At 40.1% G+C, this 25528-nt stretch overlaps 1 protein-coding gene across 1 annotated transcript in view; it reads right to left on the bottom strand.

The window, feature by feature from the left end:
- The window catches only part of LOC111863320, a 1149828-nt gene extending 1125097 nt beyond the window's left edge, over window positions 1-24731 (bottom strand). Inside the window, exon 1 of the mRNA XM_033751009.1 lies at window positions 24688-24731. The gene's annotated coding sequence lies outside the window, so the exon portion shown is untranslated. The remainder of the gene's footprint in view (window positions 1-24687) is intronic.
- Window positions 24732-25528: the final 797 nt, after the last annotated feature.

The raw sequence follows: 25528 nt of genomic DNA, 5'->3' as shown, positions 1-25528 counted from the left end.
TCCCCTACCCCCGCGACACCCTCTATCCGCTAAAGTTGGCATTAACTTCGACAAAAAGAAGAGGTCGCTCGGTTGATATAGTTCGCTTGCGGACTAAAACCACGGAGGGTTTTTTTTTGTTTATTTAGGTGTCACCAAATGAATTACAATAGAATAAATATTGTAAGATTTTAAGCTTTCACGAAGAATGAATGTGCTAAAGTCTTCTAGGGTTATCAGCCGTGTCAGCGTTGAACTAAAACCAATGTGTCGGAGATTTTCTTAGCCTCTATCATCAGGGTCGATGTGGTGAATGACCATTTGTCGCTGATATTGGTTAGTTCGCCCTCCTACTGCATGGCACACCAATAGGAAGATGTAACAATTTGACAAACTGATATAATCAGCGACGTATGACCATTCAGCACATCGACCCTGACGATGGTATTCAAGGAGAACTATGAAACTTAGGTTTTTACTTCAACACTGACATGGCCGATCGCCCGAGAAGATTTTAGCAGCTCCATCGAATGTATTTTAAATAATGCCACAATCCTCGACATATCTAAGAGTACGAAGACTGCGTATGTAGTCACTTCTTTTCGATTAGTTCTTCAGTTCTCATGTTATGTTCCCACCATATCCTGTTTACGTAATCATCTAAGATTTAATTATCCTGACAAAGAAATTTTGTTTATCTGAAACAAATATCCTAGGTCCCATTTATCATTTAAAGGTGATTGTGAACATTTCTGAGGCTTGGACTGGTTGACTGGACTTACAGTCCAGACAGGAGCAGAGATTTCTCTCCGTTACGACCTCCAGACCGATCGTGGGAACCGTTCAGATTTCTGTCGAATGCAATTCGGGGGTAAAGCAGCCTGAGTATGAATTTGGCACCATTCATCTCCATCAAACTTGGCCCGTTGCTAGGCAACAGACACTCCTTCAAACCTCTATACCGCTCTATACTGCTCTACACCTCGACGAACCGACCTACTAGAACAGCTGGAGGAGGGGGAAGGTCACATGGTAAACGGGAATTATGGGATTATTATTATTATAAGAGGGGGTGGGTTTCCCCATGCACTTAGACCAGTTATTGGTCCATTGTGCGTCCCCCTTTAATTTATACTGTCGCCATACCCTACCGGTACTGGTGCGTGCTATCAGCCCCGTTCAGCCAACGAAGTCGGCCCTCGGTACCTTATATTTCCCCAATCTACCAGAGGCATTGGAAACTACTTGGGCGGGAAACTTGTTGCCTAATTTTGCTCAGAGGTCTCCTAGAGACATGAGGATCTTTTACGTGCCGTAAATCTATGACACGGGACCCACGGTTTAAAGTCCCTCCCGGAGGACTTGTTCCCTAAATTTTTCCGCCCTTAAACATTCCACGACCTCAGCCGGGTTTGAACCCGCGTACCTTGAGTCATGAGGTAGGAACGTTACCCAATTATGGGATTAAGTAAGACACGAAGTAATTGATGGGTGAGGGGAAAAGGGAGAGAGAGGGAACGCCTGGCAGAATGCCAAAAATTATCGGAGCAATACTTAGAACATGGCTCAAAGCGCCAAGATTAAGAATTTATTAAGCTTTACCTCCACGTCCTCTATTTTCGTGTCACGATACTGCCTGATGGAGTACTGAAGATGGAAGGGCTCTTCCAAGTTTTATCTATAAGCAGCGTGGACTGCCTCTACTAGCGTTCCGCCAGTCTTTGTCACCATCAGCCTTCTGGGCTCAATAAGACAATGCTAAGAGGCAAGGAAAACTTTACCGTTTCCTTACGCAATTTCATTAGAGGCACTGCTAGGTGTATAGCATTTACTAATAGTCTGTACGACTCAGGGAAAACGCATTCATAAGGAAACAATAGGGACATTATAATACAGACCGGTAAACATTAATTGAAGGCGGTGAGCTTGCAGCCGTATTAACAAACTTGAGTAGCAACATAAATTGAAATTTACGTCCTGCCACGTCTAAGTTTGTTACGTCGTTAATATGCCAAAGTTTGTAACCAGCAGCATGTGAACAACCACGTCCCATCGACTAATGAATTATTATCGATCTCTGTGTAATGTAGTTGCTGAGTACACTGTATGGCATTAGAACAGATGTAATTTTGATTGATTTATTATAAGAGATTTATGTTCTACATTTTCGAAGCATGGCTAATGGGTACAAGAACGTCACTCCTGTTTTGTATTCGGGAGATTTCGGGTTCTAATCTAGGTATGGAAACTGCATATGCTGAATGAAATATTCTGTGGATTTCCTCAGCCGCTCTCGATAAATGACGGGACAGGGCCTTAAAATAAGTCACGGTCATTCCCATCCATTCGGGATTCTTGGTCTTTTGGAATTTGTCAATCGTCCGGTATTCTAAAGAACACGACGTTTCGGAAACCGAATCTGTTTCCGCTATTAGGTAAAGGGGTGGAAGATAGCTACTCTGTTGGGTCCGTTAGAAAGAACTAACTTCAGTCACTGGACAGGTCTAGATTTCTAGAGAAACAACAGAATAGGTGTTTCCAAAATCCAATTTCCGAAACTTTGTGTTGTTTTGAATACCGAATGATGGGCAAAGTCCAAAATCTCTGTAATCTTGAGTGTCATATACCATCGTTAGAGCTCTTCAGAATATATATGAGGTCCATACTCTTTCATATTCATTATTATTAGTCGCCCTATCATTCGCTGAGAGGCACGCGGTAATGTAGTTGGTTGAGGCATTATGCTATAACCCAGAAGGTCGTGGCTTCGATTGCCGACGAAGTTATTAGATTTCGCAATTGACCTAATTCTTCCAGCCACAATATGGCCCTGGGGTGGTCTCAGCCTCTAACAGAAATGAGTACCAGGAATCTTCCTGGGGGGCAAAGGGGGGGGCGGGCGGCCGGCCGGCGCGCGCGCAAGGCTGGCAACCTCACCGCCACCTGTGAACGTGGGATTCTCGACTTCTCATAACCTTATAGACCTCCAAGATCTGTTACATGGATTGCGCTACCTTTTACGTGTATCATTCCATACTATATACAAGTAGATTGAGCTACTAACAGATTCGTTAAATAAACCACAAAAATAAATAATTAAATGTTAAAATTATATAAGAACCCGAAGAGCGTATTTTTATTTATTCGTAATTTTATCTCTAAATTCAGAAGAAACGGAGGAAGAAAGCAAACCACAAAATATCATCGTAAGCATTTAACCTGCGAACTTCCCGTTACGCTAGTCGCTAACTTAATTCGCTCGTTACATATTTGACCTTTGTCAGTAAGACTACAAGTAATGCAGCGGTCACGATTTTGAACGACGTTTCAGAAGCGTACGCTTCAAACATTGGCTGAGTTATCGATTATACTGGTATTTATGCCATAGGAATTCTATGTTACGAACATTAACCTATTATAGCATGAATTTGCAACACAACCTATACCTGGAAATACGTCATACCCAGCGAGAAGGCTATGTGAGACCTTACTCCACTATCACGGAGGGACGGCTGTTATGGAAATGACTTGCAGGCTTGACTGCCTGGCTTTATGGCTCAAATCTCTCATCTTGTGACCAGTGTACTGCCGTGGTAATGCGTCCCGCTTTTGTGTCGCTCGAGACAATAACACAAGCCAGAGTACGCCGGAACCGGAAGCGTATTAAAAGCGCGGGAAACCTGCATAATATCCACAGGCTGGACCATAACTCGCTCACACACAGCTTCTTGGTCGTTCTGATGCCTGCAGCGATTTAACGGCTCTGGGTTTAATATCCGAACACAAATCCGGTAACTGAAAAGACATTATTTATAATGTCACTAAATGCCTTGCCTTAATTCTTAAAAATAGGAAGTCCGTCTCTTTGTTTTTTAGTCCTTTAAAGCCCAGCGTTTACTGTATGTATCCCCTGTTTTAACTTATTAAAACTCTGCATTCTGCAAGCAGAATATATTTGTGTGTTTCGTATGATTCGTACAATAAAGAGCGATTATTTCCCTAAACAACATTAACCGGTTATGGCTTTGTAGCGGAGACACGTGTTTCCTATGAGATACGAACTGAACTTTTGCATATTATTTGGAAGAAATATACTCTTAAAGGATTAATGACATTGTATGATATTTCTAGTTTAAAACACGTGGATTCGCTTATGATTATGAATCATCAAACAGAAAGAGCGTAAAAGAGTGGGCATTTTTATTCAATATCATAACATTTGTCTGAAAGGACTGAGGAAAACCAAGGAAAATATAGCTCAGGGAAGCCGGTGCCTGGGTAAAGACGGCAAACGAAAAGCTCAAGAATGCAAAGAATAACTGTTAACCAGTATACAACGAAAATATGTTTAAGGTCTTTTAATATTATAACCTTGGATCTAAATGCAGTCTGCAGCCACCTGTTTAAGCTGGTTCCTCGCTCGCGGATTTTTTTACCCCGAAGATGGAAGCGATAAGTTCCTCCGAAACGTCGGTTCACACAGTATTTACACGGTGCCACATCCCAGAAGACGGCATTCTTCAATATTAATTTTCATCTCTCGCTATATTTATAAAATGCTCCCAGTTACTGGTTCTCGGGTAAAGATAATTGCTAAGTCCTGATTTAACGACAATCGAGGGTGCTCCATTTACACCTTCGCTTGGTACAAGCATCTAAGAATTCACAGAATTGTTCTTCTGTATACCATGTAAGACTTAAAGAAACAGAGCTTATATCTTATTTCCGGGGCGATTTGCCCAGATTTCCCGATAATTTCTCACTTCGATAAATAGCCTATAGCTCATGGCACAACCCCCAAACTGGGGAAATCTGCACCATCGGCATGCTCCGATTAACCTATCCAAGCTTTCAGTCGGTATAAGTGTACGCATTTAAACCGCTCATACAGAAGCATTGGCTACCTGCAGTTCTTGCGAAGGAAACACTCAGCAGCGACTGCCTAGTTAACAAGCTATACGCGTATAGTACTGGATTCATATTTACTAGGTCACATTTCAGCTGATAACAGTGGCCGCGCATCTAAGGCATGAACTGTCTTCGCTCGCTTGAACACTGGGATCGTGGTTTCGAACCCCACTCCATCCATGGATGTTTGCCTGCGTTTATTCTGTGCTTGTGTTATGTGTGTAGGTAGTGGCTTTGCGGCGGGCTGATCCCCCGTCCAAGGAGCCTTACCGTCTGTGTATAGGATTAAGAAACTGAAGAGGCGGCCAAGGTCAAAGAAAGGGCCATAGATAGATAGATATATAGATAGACAGGATTTCTGCGGCCACCATCATCATAATCATCATCATCACCATCATCATCATTGGCAAAGAGCCCCTTTTGAGGCATAGCCTTCCTTAGAAGATTCTGCTATATTGAATTAGACCATTCAGTTTCCACGTTTCTAGAACAATAATTTTTTTACAGAGCAAGGTCGTTAGCCTTTCATCCAGTTCTCCCCTCGCCCTCCTGGAGGACAAAGTCTCTATATTTATTTCCCCCAGTCAGTGGGGACAGTTGTACCCCCCGGCACCGCGAGCCATTTTCAACGCCTTCTACGGCTTGCAGAGCTAAGGTAGAGGTATTCCAGCCCACCTCCTGCATATGGGTCTTAAGCCCTAATACCAAGTATAATAATAGTAAGGAGCCTGCGCACAGAAGCGCCAGGGATGGAGGCAAATATGAAACTAACAAACACATTCGTTTGTCACGACCACAATATATGCCATTATGTAATAATTATATAAATATGGATGACAAAGAGCTGATAAAGCAAGTTACGGTGCATTTACAATCAGAATACTTCCACAGCGTCCAGACTGGCCCTGGGGCCCACCCAGTCTCCTATTCAATGGCTATCAGGGGCTATTTGAAGCTGACCACTCACCTTCAACTAGAGCCGAGATCAAGAATGGTGGAATTATACCTGTACCCCGAATCCATCTTCATAGCGTGGTACTTAGTTAATTAAGCAAGATGGAGAACTTTGTCTTCTACATATTATATATAACTTAACACCAAATATACAAGTCCTATTGGAAATTCAACTGTGTTTCCATCCATAGAAACTTCCATCAATGCATCGACGCCTATTTCCAAGCAACTTAACTTCATGGGGCACTTGACTATATCCACAGTTTCCGGAAACGGTTATCTTTGCAGCGTCAACAAATGTAATAAGAACATAAAGTAAGAAAATACGGCGGGCTCCACAATTTCGAACTCACCCTATTGCCATAAACTGAATTGGGCGATGTTGTTTAAGCTGTTAGGCCGTTTGTACGTTTACTCGGAGCGTGGAATGAACCACTTTCTCGTGCACGAAGTCGCGTTTGAAACTGTATATGTTTAACACATGCCTCCTTCGAGTTGTGTAATGGTTATATTATACATGGAAATGCATCTGGAATTGAATTATACCATATGAGTGAGACCATATCTTCAGCTCCTACTGCAGCAGATATTTCCACTCACTGGATACGAAAAACATGGAAATTCTTATTCCATCCCACATCTCAATTATTCTGCGGCTGTACAACCATATTCTGAAGAAAAGTGAGGCGCCGGTTCACATGTCTTCATGGAAGCCGGTAAAGGAAAGATCAGCTATAATTCCGGCATGATGTTGAAAGTTTACGATGAAGATACTGATTTTGGTCTTCTGGGTTATGACCTCATGTAGTTAAAATGTTTCGAAGGAACACACTGCCTCCATTTCCAAAATTTTACATAATTTTAAAAGTGAGAATTATAGTCTATTTAGAAATGGCTTTTAACGTGAGACGACTGTAAAACCCCGACTAGACTACACGGTGTCATAAGTCAGACAGCCATAATCTAATTCCAGTCTACAGGCCTAATGCTCGCTGATCAACTTATTTCCAAAAAGAGTTCATGCATGCCAATTTAAGTGAAAGTTACATCTGATTGAAAGATATATAGAGTTTAAACTTCACTGATTTCTACAGAATTCCAGCACGTGGTGTGCACTGTCACGGTCAATTCTGGTAACAGATGGTAGATGATAACTAACAAGGGGTAATCAACACTTCGCCGGTCACGGTAGCCGAGCGGTCTAAGGCATGTACTGTTTCGCTCGCTTGGAAAACGGGATCGTGGGTTCGAATCACACTCAGGGCATGGATGTTTGTGTGCGTTTTTCTGTGTTTGTCTACAGGTAGAGGCCTTGCGACGAGCTGATCACTCGCCCAAGGAGTCATGCCGAATGTGTAAGATCTAGAAAAACCGATGTGAACGGAGAAGTTCATGGAGGTAGGCCTAGGCCCACCGGGGCTGTAGTGCCAAGGGGGAAAAAATCAACACTTCATACCAACAGTCAGTTCAGAAGGTGGCATTGAGCCGAGACACTTAGAACGAAAGAAGATACTTGAAACTGATAACACGCTATCACTGGTTCAGAAGGCAATGGCGACTGTCACAGAGCGCGAGAGTCTCCGACGCAAGAAACGTCGGACTTCAACTGGCATGGATAAATGAGACAAGCTCTATTCAAACAGTAAAGGTATATCGCCGTGACTGGCCGTGGAGACCCATAGGGCTGTGAGACGTCGAGGCTCCCACATTGTCTAGACAATCGGATCACAGATAGAGGTGAGGTTCTCAGTCTTACGCGCCGGCAGCCTTTTCCCCCCCAGGAATATTCCTGGTACTCATTTCTATTCGAGGTTGCGTGACCCCAGGGCCATAATGCAGCTGGAAGGATTAGGTCAACTGAAAATATCCACCTCATCGGTACTCGAACCCGCGACCTTCCGGCTTGTAGCAGAGTGCCTCAACCAACTTCGTTACCACGTACCCCATAGTGAAACAGTGGAGAATATAAAGGAACCACCACCACTGATGATAATTCAATTCTTTATGTATTTACGTGCTTAGCCAACAGTCCAGGGCCAATTATAAAACAGGAAAACAAGCATAAAGAGAAAACAAACCAACTTAGAAAACAATACAAATTCAGTAACTACAATAGCGCCAGTCATTCTGCGTCGAGAGAAAAAAAATACTGTCACGTATTAGGGGGTGTGCGTGACACACAACCGGGGTTTTGGATTGGATGATTGGATTTGTTGACATCTTTCACATCAACTCGGGACTACAGTCATTTATAGTGCTACCGCTATTTCCACACACTTTACAGGCCACTGTTACACCCATTAGTGATCTCAGTCTTCACTAGTCGTATTCTGGCAACAGATTTATAAGTCTCACTGTCACTTCAAATCACACACGAAGTTTTCTATGCACAGCCTAGCTCCTTTCTTGCCATTATTCTGCCAACTTTCCAACTCCAAAGACTCGACTCTCAGTTCTATTCCTCTGCTCCCAAGCTCATATCGTGGCAGGCTGGCGTCTCGAAACTCAACTAACTCAAACGATCTTCTTTGTCCTTTTTATAACCCCTCGGCGCGGACAACGTTGAAACCACAGCATCTTTATTGTTGAGAAAGTGCGTTTGCAGCACCGCTGAAGAGCAACGGAAGTTATTCGATTGTTGCTTGAGTATTCGTTGCCGCGGGAATGTGTTTACTGAGTCCTTTCCTAGTAATGAGCGTCTATTCTGACTTCACTCTTCCGGCTTTCGGGCGTCATATACATAAACACATATATTCGAGCACGATTAATATGTTAATAAGAAGGAACAACAATTATACAATATCATTAAGAAAGACAGTTTTGGTTCCATATACATCAACATCCCTGCAAGAAATATTAGTACAATAGTAGTAGTAGTTAATCGCTCGAATATTCTGGTTACAGAAGATGAAGGCGCATTGCCGCTACGAGTATTATGAAAGTCAGCAACTGGACACTGTTCTCAGCCAGTTCCATCTACGTGAGACCCTCACAACGTATCTTCCTCAGATTCATCTTAATGTTATCTCCTATCGCCTTCGTTTTTGGAAGAATCTGAATTGCAACCGTGAATACAACTTAAAATCAACATTTTCCGCATTTGAATTCAGTTGAAGATAAACACGACACGAATTATCTCAGCAGTTTAATACTATCACTTCTCTACGAATAAATTACACTTTGCTATATGTCCTACGGAAGCTGTTAGCATGTGACAACCATTTACTTACATATCGCACTATAAAACATAGATATACAGATCAATTTTAATAGTAAAAACTATTTCTGGAATACACTTGATCGTCGACTTACGACCTATGCGACTTATGACCGGCCACACTTACGACCACGAAAAAAAAATGAAAAATAAAAGATGATTAAAATGTAAATTTTTTTAAAAAATAAATTATAAAGATGATAAAAAGATTAGAAAGGTTAAAAATTACTGTTAATAAATATATGGCCGACATACTACCAGATCGACTTACGACCTGTCAGTCAGAACGGAAGTCGGTCTTAAGTCGACGACCAAGTGTATTCCGAAAATTTGCTACGAGATCGAGTACCACCACGAGATGTTGGGAACAACGACCAGATATCGAGACTCGAATTAAGTACTATAGATCCTAGTCAGTAAGCTCAATGAGCTACATTAAATCACGCGATCGATCTAGACTCAATGCTCGATGCATGTGTGGTACCGTTACTAACCACTAAGCTCGATCTCAAATTGTAGTAGCTAATTTAATACAAATCCGCCTTAAATTAGAAATGCGAAGTAGTTTAATATACGGAGTGGTTCTAAATTATTGTCGGGAGTTCCATGGCCTTTATTTTCAAAATGGAAAAAATAGAATAAAATTGCTTATAGAATATGAAAGTGTAATTAAAATAGTTTTAGATGGCAATGTTATACTCGCCGCATTGATGTCTGGGAGAAAACAAGACGTGATACTTCAAAATGGTCACTGTTCGAGCTAAAGCAATGTGCGTACTTCGGTTTTCCGAAACAAAGTCCGTTATCAAGTTACAACGTTATTACAGAACTTAATATGGAAAATAATCACCTTCAGTGTTATCTGATGTCGGTTAAAAAAAGTTTTAAGAGACCGGTAGTGTTCTACCGAAAAGGAGAGGAAAGACCGAGCACTTCGCAGGAACATGTTGATCGAATTCAGGAAGATTGGGTATTTTATGTGTTAAGAAAGGCGCGCATGTTGAAGCTGTTTAGCATTCTACAATATTGATTCTATAAGCACTAAAACTATTTGAGTTTAACTTTCATATCCCATCAGCAATATTATTCTATTATTTCGAATTCGAAGTTATTGCCCATATGAACTCCGACAATAATTTAGAATAACTCTGAATATCAAAACAGGAGACGGTGCAATTTTTTTTTATCGTATCTGTTTATAGCACTCTTTATATTTTTTCTGTACTTAATTACGTGTTACTGAGTATGCAACGAAGCATTCTGAGCGTACATTATTATCAGTTTACTTTATCCCAGGTAGAGTGGTAGCTATTTTCACTAACGACCTACCGCAACTTACAGTCTAGTAGGTCTGTTATCACGATTCGTCTACGTTATTTCTAGCCATGTCTATTTATAAGCGCTTTTAGCAAATAACTAATTAGCTTTTCTGATCATTGTTTCACTACCTGCTATATATATATATGTGTGTGTGCAGAACAACCGTGTTTTATGCCATTAATGACGCGCCATTCCCGTCTGTCTGTCTATCTGATTCCTACCAATGTGGTCCCCGATGTGTTATCTATATGCGACACAGAGTACAAGCACACGTTGTAATTGCACACACGAAAGAGAATATTTAATTTATCATCTACCGCACAGCATTCATTTTAATACACATTTTCGTCTACTCTCTCGGTAGATAATATACACGTACAAGAATATAGCGTGTGCAGAGCGCTGGGAATTCAATGAATAAATTAGTTTCAAATGTATATGCCTTTCTCCATTTTCAAGCGACGTAGCTTATATATGACATCATGGAAATCAAATTTCCTTCTTCCTTGTTTCGTCTTTCTCTTAGAGACAAGACGATGATGTAAAAAAGTGGCTACAATTGTATTTTCATCTGTATTACGTTTCAGAAAGTCAAGGAACTATCACGCCGTTTCAGTATGCTCATAAAAGTTTTGATGAAGTGGGTTCAGAAGCTGTTTCGACACTTCTGTTCCATGTATTGGTCATAATAAATTATAGAGACCAAAGGAAAAAGAAATGAAGAGATATTTTCATGTGAATTTTGAATTTACTTCAGTCGTAATTTGTATGAAAATTACCACATTTCCTTGTGCAGTCAATTCATTCTACTTGTGCTGACTTTATAAACCAGTATAGAGCGAAGTAATTTAAATTGTATTCAATTGTAAGTTAGAACGTTGTACGTGCATACAAGTCTGCAATTTATTTTTCTATACGCCATTTTGCTAGAGGTGTGAAATATGGTCTCTTGTTTTGAGGTAAACATATAAATCAGAACTGTTTCATAACTGAGTCATCAGGAAAACATCTGGATGTATAACTCCATGCCTTCTGAAATTCGACACTGTCTCGAGCCCCAGCCGCTTTATCTCTGAAAAGGGTCATCGATACCCAATGTACAGAAAGCTTAACGGACGCCAGTGTCGATCTGAACTTGGTGCCGTTCGATTCCTGCAACTTATGTGCCATCACTCATGAAGCTGAGCCCTTCTTGAGAAGACGCCAATTCTGCAGCTACTCAAGAACTTCCTAGCATTTTATCGAACCTGAAGGCGCATTATCGTGTTCACAAGAGCCCTCCACTGGCCCCTATCCTGAGCCAGGTCAATTCAATCCATACCACCAAATCCTATCTCTCTAAGATCCATTTTCGATTAGATCGTTGATCCAATGAATCCGTCCAGGTTCGAGGATTCTTGAACATTTTCGTAACAAGCTTATTTTTATGGTGAGGAGTTGTTAGCTCTATTCCCAACTCCTAAGCTGGAGGACCACCCACTGCCGGCTGTCCGCGGCGGCTTATTCAATATATTCCTAGCTTCTCTCCACATCTGAAGGGTGTCTCCTCCATCCGCAACTTGAGGACGCGCCATGCCGTGGTCACAAGGGACCCACATAGCGTTAAAATTCCATGCTATAGAGGAGTAAATTAACTGTTACTTGAGAGGAAGACCATTTTTTAAAAAATCGGATTTGATAGCATGAAGCCTAACACTCTTCCAAATAATATTATGCATTACATCCGACTTCATAGAAAACACACTGCGTCTCCGTTATTAAGGCAACAGGCAAATCCCTGGAAATAATAGCAATTTTTTCTGACTATCATATGAAACCCATAAATACAGTATTCTAGTCACTGGGAAATTAGTTGNTGAGGACGCGCCATGCCGTGGTCACAAGGGACCCACATAGCGTTAAAATTCCATGCTATAGAGGAGTAAATTAACTGTTACTTGAGAGGAAGACCATTTTTTAAAAAATCGGATTTGATAGCATGAAGCCTAACATTCTTCCAAATAATATTATGCATTACATCCGACTGCATAGAAAACACACTGCGTCTCCGTTATTAAGGCAACAGGCAAATGCCGTTTAGGGAAATAATAACAATTTTTTCTGACAATCATATGAAACACATAAATACAGTATTCTAGTCCCTGGGAAATTAGCCGAGTTTCCCATATACAATATATCACACCTAGTATGAAGATATAGCGACAATATTCGAGACTCGAATTCCGTGAATATTCTATTCGAAGTGTGGCCAAGTTACCGGTTATAACAACTGAGGTTTCTATGGTTTACTCATGTGTATGTCGAAACAGTTCCCAGAAATTTGCCACAAGCTATTCCTCCCTAACCCTTTAGAGTACAATCACCTCACGTAATCTTACAGCTAATAAAGCATCATTAAATGACGTAAGAATACTAATATTTTCAGGTGTCTGAGTGGATATAGAATGGGTTTTGAACAGGAGATTGGATTTATTGATCACTTTTAACACATCACTCGTGATTACACTTAATTATAGAGCCGCCGCTAATCTTAACATTTTATAAATCACTACAGCACACGCTAAACCTTCCCAGTCTATTATGCCTTCACCAGTCGTTCCCTAGTAACGACTTCAAACAGTGGAGATTCTTCAGCTCCCGTGCTCAACTGCGCCGACTAAGTCTTCTCTTCACATACTCCCATACAGCTCTCTTACAACTGAACTAATTTCTACATCTGTCCCATTGATAACATCTTGGCACGGACCTCGTAGAAAATATCGTTTATTGTTGTAAACCAATCGTTTCCGTGGGAACATCTTTGTTTGGGAAGGCGTTACTCAGTAACGGCTATGTATACTTGCTTACTAAAAATCTGTTGCCTAGCAACTGATGTTGTTTCGTTGTTTGTTTCGAGGTCGTTACCCAGTAACGGGCATACACACTACAATACATTACGCAGATGTAAAGATATACACACGTACATATGTACATAAACCTGCATGTAATGTGACTAAAATGTACAAGGCCTTTAAAAGTGCAAGGTATACAAACCTATGAACGCTGCTGCTGAATCCACAAACCACGTGATCTAACGGCACAGAATACAGAGAAGCCTAAACGCTTGGGAGCACAAACTAGACAAACATACTCCCTGTTTCTGTCTGTAGTTTATCTGAAGAAGTTTTCTGCTTCATTGTTACGTAACAAATTTAAGTTTGAGTACTTCGCTACATCGTCCCTCTTGAGACGTCCTTCATCGTCTGACAGCAATCGTGAAAACGGCCGCTCGACAGGACAAGGCGGCCAGGTGCGAATGCTCCCATCCTGCGAACTGCGGACACAGCGTGGCAGGGAGTTCTAACTCCTTTGTGTAAAGTGAACAGAAATAAGGGAGGTCGTGTCCCTGCATCTACTGGCATAAATTATCTCCGAAACTACGGAAAATATTTCGATTAAATTCGCTATTGAATATCTGCTCATAAGAATGTCATTTGCTTCTCATCAGCCTAATATAACTCTCGCTTCATATATAGAGCGAATAAATCGTCAACATACACACAAAATATAAAACTTTATGAAGATCTACAACTTTTATTTGATACGTTTTTAGTTATGTTGAATATTTAACGGAGAAAAATTAAAAATAGGTTTTCATTACAGGTAATGAGAACAGCTTTGTAATGCAACGTCACGAAACCATCGGTGTTCATTTGGCTTTCTCTTCACGTTATTCGAAAAGCATACAGTTACATATTTCATTACTAATTTACTTTGATAATATAAATAAGAGCTGTTTACGAAACAAATGATAGTTAATGTAATTCAATCCCGTATATATACCATTACTGACAATTTTACAATTTTTTATTACTTTCGGAAACTTATGCTTTCCAAGTGTATGTATGTGGTTACTAAATATAATTGATTTTTCTGTGTGTTCAGGATTTCGAATTTCGTGCAATTGCAAGGACCTATCACAGTGGCAGCGCGGGCTAAGACATGAACTCTCTTTGCTCGTTCCAACGCTGGGATCGTGGGTTCGAATCGCATTCAAGGCATGGGTGTCTGTATTTGTGTTTGTTGTTTGTTTGTTTGAGTTGTTTTGTGTGTAGGTAGAAGCCTTGCGACGGGTTGATCCCCCGTGCAAGGGGTCATACCGACTGTGTATAGGATCAAGAAACTGAAAAAGCGGTCAAGTCCTAACAAAGGACTGTAAAACCATAATAATAATTCAATTCAATTCGTGTTTATTTATGTGCAAACTTAACAGCACAGTGGCCAATTACAAAGTTAGCATGAGTACATAGAAATACATAAAAATTAAAGAGCAAAATAAAAAATATAACAGTCTATACAATATCAATAAATTACTAACAAATACAAGAATAGAAAAGAAAAAAACACATAGAAGTTAATAATAATAATAACCCAATTAATTCTTATTTATGCGTGTGGCAGCTCAACATCCTAATTTAAAACAATTCAATTCATGTTTAATTACGTACAACTTAACAGCACAGAGGCCAATTACAAGGTTAGACTGAGTACATAGAATGATATTAATAATAATAAGTTTAGCTATAGTCGGTACAACCGACTGATCTAAAGCAGTTCTACTAAATTCGGAAAGAATCAAAACCAATATAAAATAAATTTTGATACTTGAGCCCATTTTCATCGCATTATCTATTTTAGTCTCTCGCGCAGACCAGAGGAAATCATAAAATAATATAACTGTACCATAACCATGGAACTGAACGCGTTTCAATCCATCCTTATCTGCTAGAGCATGGCATTGAATAATGACTCACAATGAGGCCATTTCATATTCAGACTAACGAATCGCGATACTATTTCTCTCTCTGTCTAGCACAAACTCCAAAACTCCACTACGTCTCCTCCCCTCTACCCTCGACCCCACATCCCTCTCTCTCTCTCGATTTCTCTACGGAGAGAAAAAAAAAGTTTTATATTACTTTCTTAAACTTTTCATTTTATAATATGAAACTTTGGTAAGGAAAATGATTTCTTTGCTATGTGTCTCCTCAGGGCAGATGTAGCACGTAGCGGTAGTAGTGGAAAGGGATAAAAGGGCTGGAGGGGGGTGATTTGCTAACTTAGTTAGCTAAACGTTTCAATTCTTTGGCAAACTCGAGCAACTGCGACGCATACCAAGAAGGAAGGGAGGGGAGGGGCCCGTATCTACACTTACTGATATTGATCAGTCTGTTCCAGGGGCAAAGATCATTACGAGAAATCGGATCAAATGATAAACACAAGGATCCCCAAAAGAAACCCAGGTCAGCTCATTGCTCTACCACGTCTAAGCAGGAAACTTACAAATTACATTTTTCGAAATTACCTCTACGGACACTGATCACGAACCAGCAAAGGATAACTAAAGATTTAAAAATGGTTCAATATGGTTCCTATCTCGAGACTTTCCTTTTCCTGTGGCGCTACAGCCCCAATTTGGGCCTAGGAATACCTCCATAAAACTCTCCGTTTGACTTCGGTTTACTAGATCTTACACATACGGTAGGACTCCTTGAGCGAGTGATTAGCTCATTTCAAGGCCTCTACCTGTAGACAAAGACAGAAAAACGCACACAAACATCCATGCTCTGAGTGGGATTCGAACCCACGATCTCTGTTTCCGAGCGAGCGAAGACAGTGCATGCCTTAGACCGCTCGGCTACCGTGACCGGCATCTCAGGACTACACGTGTGAAATATAGTATATTTACGGCTAAATTTTATTTCATAATATAAAAGAACACATGCATGCCATAATTCATTTCAACGACGCACTTTTCTATATAGATTATATTCTGCGTGACCTGAAGCACGGGGACAATGTTACCTTTTACCTTACCTACCTTGCCTTACCCTGATTTACTTACATAATGAATCTGTTCCTCTCATACCTTCATGGTGTCGAGGTTGTTGGTTTTTTTTTTAATTTGGATCATTTTACGGAATGTAGGACTCCTTGGGCGGGTGATCAGCACGTCGCAAGGTCTCTATCTAAACGTAGGATAACACAGACACAGAATAAACACAACAAACATCCGTGCCTTTTGTGAGATTCGAGCCCACGATCCCGGCTTCCGAGCGAGCGAAGACAGTGCATGCCTTAGACCGCTCGGCTATCGTGACCGGCCTATTCTACATTATCAAGTCATATTTAATTCAGTTTCAATCAATATATTTCAGAACAGAAATAAAGCATATTATTTTGTCATAACTTTGGGTGTCTGTTCTCTTACTAGACCTACTATCAACGTCTGGCTAACTAACTCATTTTCGTGCATTAAGCACATTTTCCCATCTTATTAACTATAGGCCTAATAAGATGGAAAAATGTGCTTAATTCATAAAAATGAGTCCACTTGGTACGTCGGCCACTTCTGGCCTATTGTACCAGCTCCGGATCATAGATTATATGCATGTGGAGTAGCCGATGGAATGAGAATTGGCATGGGAAACCGAAGTACTCGGAGGAAACCTGCTCCAGTGCCACTTTGTCCACCACAAATCCCACCTTACCTGGGCTTGAACCCGGGCCATCGCGGTGGGAAACCAGCGACTAACCGCCTGAGCATTGGCACGGCCTATAAGATGGAACAAGTAATTAACAATTATCAGTGCACACATAATAGTTCCAAATTTCCTCAATTCTTGGTCTTATTCCATTCTATTCTTTATTCTATTCTTACGTCCTGAATATAAACACCGACAGGTGTCAGGTTTCAAGTCTTATCAACCACAATTGACTGCCTCGCAATCGGGGGGTATACGGTTAAAATTCCGGTCCAGGACAGGTTGTTCCGACAGACTGACTTGCGGCTTTCTTAATTTCTAAAAAAAAAAAAAAAAAGAACAGAGGTTTGCAATAATATCCTTCACGATCCCATCCTCCTGTATCCTTATGGAGTCATCATTCGCAGCCACACTGTATCAGAGTCAAAGGTAAAGCTATCCCTGTAACACGCCGTGGAGACCCATAGAGTTGTGAGACTGTGAGCTCCCACATCCTCTAAAAAATCTGCTCACATACGACGGTGAGGTTGCCAGCCGTACGCGCCGGCCGCCTTTTATTCCCCAGGAAGATTTATGGTACTAATTTCTGTTAGAGAGTGAGTCGAACCCAAGGCCATAGCGCGGCTGGAAGGATTGCGTTAATTGAAAAAAATTCAATGATCTCATCGGAAATCGAACTTGCGACTTTACGGCTTGTACCATAATGCCTAACTACAGTACCACATGTCCCCGTATCATATTTAAAGTCACATAAATTTGGCAGTAATACAGAGTAATAAATCAATGAAAAAGGAAGAATTTCTTTAAATTAGCTTCGAAGTAGACAGAGAACACATACGCAGACGCTGTTCCAACCTTCCCAACTCATTTCCATTACTGTCTATTTCCCGCAGAAGCATAATCTCCATAAGGCCATATCAGTTCGTACTCTGTAACGCCCATGTAATTACAATGCAACTGCTTCCTGCAGCGAAAACAAAAAGAAGTTACTCATAATTTTACGTGAAAGAATAAAATGTGGCTCTGGGGTACTCCTTTCAAGCTTTCCTACCAGAAACCGTTCGTTACAGAATGAACAAAGAAGCTAATGAAAGAGAGAAATGCGAATTGTGAAAGAAAAATAAGTTAACGTTCTTAATTAAGAAAACCTAAGAAAATACCCTAGAAAATTCAACTATTTCCATGGTAACACTAGACTTTGCTACTTTTACCCTCCGAAATAATTGTCTGCCGCGGGCTACAATTTTATGCCAAACCGCCTCAACGGGGAACAAGATTACACAAACACGATAAATTCATAATTTCCACCGATAAAGTTACACGTCTCAGTGTTTGAATGCGGTTGGAATTGTGCCAAAATGGATCCGGCAAGGTGATTTAATCCTTTGGCTTTGTGTCCTGCTTCTCATTCCGGTAAAACGGACGATTGAACCTAATCCTAAAGCAGTTAATAATGATAATGATGGTAATGCAAGTCCTGGGTCTTTCTTATATTACCGTATTTTCTGAAATCTAATACTCGCTCCTGCTAATATCTTCTGAAAAATAAAACAAGAAATTCTTGGAAGAACTAATCGAATATAGCCCTTTGATACGACATGAATCGCATAGAAAACGACGCGACCAAAAATTCCTCAGTGACAACAGTTCGTTTGCTAGACAAAGGCTAACAAATTAGGGGATGCACACAGACGGAAAGGCAGAGAGACAGCAAGGTGATCCCATAAGCCTCCTTCTATTTTTTTCAAAATGAGGAAAATACAGTAAGGCCTCGTTAAAACGACACTGGAAAATGTTCCTCTGTACAATTGTGACTCGCTAGATATACTGAGGTACTAAGAAGGTTCTGTAGTTGGAAAGCTGACTCATCCACCACGTCACCGTGGCCAGAGCTGCCACATCACTGCTGGGTAGCGAGGGGTTGTCCTCCATTGCGGAACATGTCACACTGCTCCCTCCTTAAGGCTGTTCGTCCCGAATAGCCTAACGGTGCATCCCCGTTCCTTTTCTTTGGAGGCTGTGCTTTCTGCGTCTCCTGTTTCGGCTACTTCTTGCAGCGACTATTATCCGGCCGTTACAATAAAAAGAATTTCATTATAAAAGCTTTTATTTAATCACGCTGTGTGTTCTGTGTTTATAGCGTGTATTGTCTATGTATCCTAAAGTGTACTTTCGTGAATACCCCTTCATTCGGTTATGACGGATATAAGCAATAACGGACATTGTCGCCCTATTCGTCTGCTCTAACGAGAGTTTGCTGCCGACTAAAAATGCATTTTATTTGTAGAGAATGGCATAAACATAGAGAACAGTACGAGTACGTGTAAATTAATGACTTGGTAAGTGCATTACAACGTATAAAATCTGTATAAATCGTGTCAACTTGGAATATAAAGTATTCAGCGAAACATTTCTAAATATGTTTAAACATCAATAAAGTTACTTCTTAAATTTAATATTTGTGAGCATTAAATTCATGAAAATATGTTATATCGAAACAATTCAGTGTTGATGTCTTCTAAATCTTGCGATATAATGATAATTGAAACTGATAAGAAACTGGTTTAACGAATAAAATTTTAGAAAACTAGGAACAATCGTGACAAAAAATCCTCGACTACACCTGTCCATCAAAAACCACGTCGGTTCGGTAGTTATCAACTCTCCGAGATCGATCCGGACGCCAAGAAGTTGGTGAGTTGAACAGTTAGTCCAGTAGCTCATTATATAATTACTTATATCCATTTCAGTACTCTGTTTGTATTAACTAAAAGCAGTGCAATAACTGCAAAGGAATAAACTATTGATTAAACAAAATATCCGTGGCCTGTAGTCCGCAAGCGTACTATACCGACCGAGCGACCGACGCTTTTCGGCGAAGTTAGTGTCAACTTTAGTGGATAGAGGGTGTCGCGTGGTCAGCGCAACGAATCCCCACGGCCGTTAATCTCGGTTTTCTAGACAGGAGCTGCTATTTCCTTGAAATGGCTCCTCAAATATCCACACAAGGCTGAGCGGACCCCGTTCCAGACCCATTACTTCTCAGAATATCTAGTAGCGCCGGGAGTCGAACCTGGTACCTCTGGATCTGTAGGCAAGAACTCTGACCACTAGACCGCAGAGATGGTCAGACCATGGTTGGATAAATGTGTGATTTAAATAAAATTAAATTTTAGGCTATAGGATTGGGAAAATACTTGTATGTCTCTTCCTGTATACGCCGTGGTCCGCATACGGCGGCTGGACCGTACTGTAATATGGGATAGTGTGCCTTAAGCGAGTTTCATTCAGGGCATAACAGGGCTGCAGAATAATATAGTAATACAGAATTACCACAAAGTTATAAATAAGAGAACCACAACAACTTAAATGGCCATGCATTGTATGAGAAGTTTGTAAAACTGAATACTGTTCAATTTCTGAATGGGTGTGGTTACAGAACAAAGGGTTCGCCACGGAATGACGTCACAAGGGGATCAGGTGCACCGGAGTACCAGACTAAAATCAATAATGGACACAATTTACACCTTTCACAAGTCATAACAGGATGGTGACTGAAATGCTGTTACAAAGTACAGCCTACATTACACTGGAAGCTGCCCGCCCATCTGTCCCCGTGCAAGAATAGTGAAAGTGACAGGTACATGCATTCACCGTATGAGCCTCTACACAATGCAGCATAAAAATCACAACTTATTCCCGATACATTCGTAATTTGTATATTTAGGAATTCTAAGACTATTTTAAGGGTATAAACTTCTGGAATGTGACGCCGTGTAGTCTCGTAAACGCTCACCAACGTCTCTACGGGAGGTTATACTCGGTATTGTCATCGCTGTCAGTACCTCAAATGCAGCATCAAAGACACTTCCTTTCTAAAATTCAGGAAGACATTGAAATACAATACAATGGAACCTGGCATGATTTTTGTCAAAAAATGTCTCCAGTGACGGGAATACGGAGGGAAACTAATACAAACATATCTCATAAGTGGACACTGGTAAAAGCAGACTCTTTATACACACAGACTTTGAAGATACAATGGTCATTCAGTTGGTCGATAAATTCCCCAGGAATTATGGATCCGAGATATTCATAACAGTGCTCAAAACAGCGTGATCCTGAGCCACATGAATTCAATCCACAGTGTCACACAATACTTCCTAAATATCTATTGTAACATTACCTTCCTATATACTCTAGAAACGGAAATTAAAACTAATAAAACTGTCTGTTTTAGTGTTTATTAATTCGTGTTAATATTATTTTTGTTCTGTATTCTGTTTCCTTGAGTTTTACTTGAGAAAGAACATCCCTGCCACAAACTAAAATAGAGTATGACACTCGAAGATAAAAGTGATTAATATTTCACTGGGCTATTGCAACAAGTCGTTGCCAGAACATAGAAGAATTCCGAAAAGTAACTGTCACGTAATGCCACGATGTATAAGTGAAACAGATGTGTGCAAACGTGACATGTCAGTTACGTGACTCCCCTCAATTAGACGGTCTTTGGGGTCAAAGGGTGGCCATCTCAGCAGAAGTACAGTCACAACATAGTGGCCACCTGCGCTAATGGGAAATCACAACTTTTTATGTGGATTGAAAAAAAAAGAGGGATTATGTTTCACGGTGCAGTGACAACTGCATTTTATAATGTAGTACTGATTGCGTTTTATAGTGTAGTATTGGTTGCGTTTTATAGTGTAGTGTTTATTGTGTTTTATACTGTAGTGACGATTGTGTTTTATACTGTAGTGAAGATTGTGTTTTATAGTGTAGTGATAACTGCGTTTTAGTGTCGTAATGATTGCGTTTTATAGTGTCGTAATGATTGTGTTTTATAGTTTAGTGATGATTGCGTTTTATACTGTAGTGATGATTGCGTTTTATAGTGTAGTGATAACTGCGTTTTAGTGTCGTAATGATTGTGTTTTATAGTGTAGTGATGATTGCGTTTCATATTACAGGTGATGATTTTTATACGTTACGGTGCAGAAGACGTGGCACTCACTTCCAATGGCAGACCACTCTTCTCGTCAAAGTGAAGGCCTCATTTCCTAAATTGTAAATACCGGTAATATAGAATTAAAATATGGCCACGTGGCCCACAGTGGAATCCTGTGCTAGCAGGAAGGCAAGCAATAAACTACTGATTCTTTTTTTCATTTCATGCATCCTGTTGTGTTATAATATATAATTTCTTTATTAAGACCGTCACAACACAACTATATCAAGGTCAGTGCCTGGTTTTGGCTCTGCTACATGTTTCGGCTATTAATTAAATGGACTACCTTTACCTATTTCGGCCATGAAATCAGATCTATTACTAAACTTTTCAAGAAGACTGAAGTTGGCATCTCATATAACACAAAAAACAATATAAAACATCTGTTAAAAATGAATGATGACAAAAATGATATGTATAATCTTAGTGGGGTTTACCAACTACAATGTGCTGACTGTCCATTAAAATATATAGGACAGACCGGACGTACCTTTAAGGTCAGATTCAGAGAACACATACGAGACAAAAAATAACGGACAAAGCTCCAAATTTGCTTAGAATATATTGGACACCACACATGAATATAGTATGATAGACAAAACATTAGAAGTTCTATATATCGGCAAGAAAAGCCGAACCTTAGATACATATGTAAGATTTCACTTTTACGAAATCAGCAAACAAAATTTGAACTGAATGATAATTTTACCGAAATGTTTAATCCTATATATGATGTTATCATTGATACATACAAAACATAATATACAGTTATATCCCCTTCCCCCCTACCACCACTTCCGCATACATCTTATCTACCTCCCCCTTCCCTCCCTTGTATTGACTTTAATCTTACATCACCAAATCAGCCGTTGTTTACATTCCTTACAGAAAGGACAGAAGTTTGTAAGATGAGGCAACGACTAAATACGAGTAAGTAATAATACACTATATCATAAATACCAAAATCAATTGTTGATTATAACAAAATTTAATACTATTACTTTCATGTCATTTTCAGATTAACATTAATATTACTACATCTACATCACGAGCCTCCAATAACAGTTTTTAGACACAAAATATAGAATACTCTAATTTGTCCATGGGAACGAAAGAAAATCACATAAACCAACGACTGACTCGATGATGTAAAACATCAATCGAAGAATTTTATTCTTGTTTTATACTATAACTTTTGTTTTATATAATCTAATTTATTGCATTTTTACGTCAAGTATTTTAATATAATTAATATTATTGTATCCAATTTTATTAATACTGCAGTTCAATGGTGTATACATGTTAGCCATATATTTGCCTGATGATGGCTATTAATAGCCGAAACATGTAGCAGAGCCAAAACCAGGCACTGACCTTGATATAGTTGTGTTGTGAAGGTCTTAGTAAAGAAGTTATATAATAAACTACTGTTTTCCTTACTTTTTTAAATTTTTGAATAAAGTACACAATACTTCCCTCGAGGTCCTGGGTTGGAGCGTGGGCCCGCGGACCGGTTACCTTGAGTAAAGATATTCCTTAATCCCTAAGGTGGCATGTTAACATATGCCACAAGCCTCCGTTGAGATCCTTTACAATAAATCGCACAAAATTCAGATGTACAAAATTAATGCAGCGGTAAACGTGTCCTTAAATAATCTTAGAATAAACCTTCACCTGAACCGAAGAAACTGGGTATTTGAACACATTTCACAAACTCACATAAATCATACATCACACACTTCGTACCGCATAATTACATAATACTTTATAAGTCAACACTAAAAACACCGGGTTAAGTTGGCTGAAGCAGTAACTCTTCAAGTTCGTGCTTGCAACGAGCCCGGTTCGAATATCATTCGGGACAGCGACTAAGCTGATTGACGTTTCCCGTAGTTTTCTTCAGACCCTACAGGTGAATTCCGAGATAGTCTCTCAAAATAGGCCATAACCACTTCATTTTCAATCCCTTCCATTTCGCTAAATGCGATCATCCGTTCATATAATTCGATGCTAAATAACTGCAGCAGTTGATACAGCGCCGATTCATATAACAGTGAAACAAACTGGTTACTAGACATAGCTACATGTACATTGGATGCTGCCCGCCACGTGTCCCCGTGCAAGACTAGTACGAGCCTCTCTATACAAAAGCAGCATAACCAGATCCCCACACCCGGCGTATTTGTAATTGGGATATTTTGGGATTCGAAAACTATTTGAAGGGCAAAATCGTCTGTAGTGGTCGGTCCGTGTTATCAGGTACAAGTTCACCAACGTTTCTACGATAGACACAGCTGTGAGAACCTCAAACCCAGCATCAACGACACTTAGTTTCTAGGATTGGGCACGAGATTGAAATGCAGTAAAACAAAACCTGGAATAAATTGAATTTGCTCCTTAAGCCCCCCCCCAAAAAAAACCTCCGTGCACAAGAATATAGTGAAGACTAACACAAATTTGCATCCAATAAGTGGATACTGGTAAAAATGGACACATTGCCTCTATGGCGCGGTGCTTGAAAAAGCAGTGGTCAGTCATTAGTCCATAAATTCAGCAAGCCTTTTATTGAAACAATTCCACGCTAATTATCTGCAGCAATTGATACAGCTTCATTAAAATAACATAGGATCCATTCAGCTAAGAGTAACACAAAACTACAGGTACCGATAATATAAGACCTCGCTATTGGCTGGCCGTAGAGCTCGTAAAAGAAAAACACTGTAGAGTGTGTAGAAGTGTAGAGATTATGCTAATGAGTGAGGTGGCCATACACTTACCGGGAGCTATGTCCCCCGCAGTCAATCAGTGCAGTTTCCCTCCAGCTGAAACAAAAGACAGACAATTCAAACGATTTATAAACCAACAATGTCAATCCACTACCGCAATCCTTGAAAGCAATAAAATGTAGGTACTATGAGGCATATGTGTACAACATTTGAGTTCCGTTATCCTGTTTACAGAAACAAGACATCTGTGTGTGGATGAATGAATAGAATGGATAAGTGGAAGGGTGGCTGAATGAGACTGCAACTGATATAGAGCATTGGGCATTTCCTTTGCCGGAAATATAGTATTCCTGATACACAGTGTTTGGGATTGGTTCTGATTTCGTCTACGTATAACTGGTGATCGCTATGACCTATTTTCGATTACAACCCCGCCGTCGGAAATATTAATAATGATTGAAATAGAACCCGTAGCTCCAAATAATAATCGAATGTAAAAAGACATTAAAATTAATTTAAAAGTGACAGAGATTATACGTGACTTTGTCTACATGTCTCTGTACAATAACAATCACCCATGTGAACAGGAGAGGACGCCAAGTGCCAGCCCGCTTTATTGCCAATAAATAATTATTTCATGTTATTATTCAGACGTATCTAAGATCTAAACAAAAAGTCGCACGTATGTTTTTTTTGGACTCAGACGCCGTGCAGTGTGATAGAAATGTGGCGGTGTTTCTGAAGAACCTTCCGTTTCCATCTTCATGGTAAGTGAGTAAGCTATAGTAAGCTGTGAGGGAAAAGTGTATACACACAGAGAACGAAAATCACGAAGAACTTCAATTATTTTGCATTAAAGTTTATACGATAAATTGTTATGAAGTCTGGATAG

The sequence above is a fragment of the Cryptotermes secundus genome, unplaced genomic scaffold (assembly GCF_002891405.2).
Source record: "Cryptotermes secundus unplaced genomic scaffold, Csec_1.0 scaffold159, whole genome shotgun sequence".
Lineage (NCBI taxonomy): Eukaryota > Metazoa > Arthropoda > Insecta > Blattodea > Kalotermitidae > Cryptotermes > Cryptotermes secundus.
Note: the sequence above shows the minus strand (reverse complement) of the source record. Positions and strands in the feature narration are given on the sequence as shown.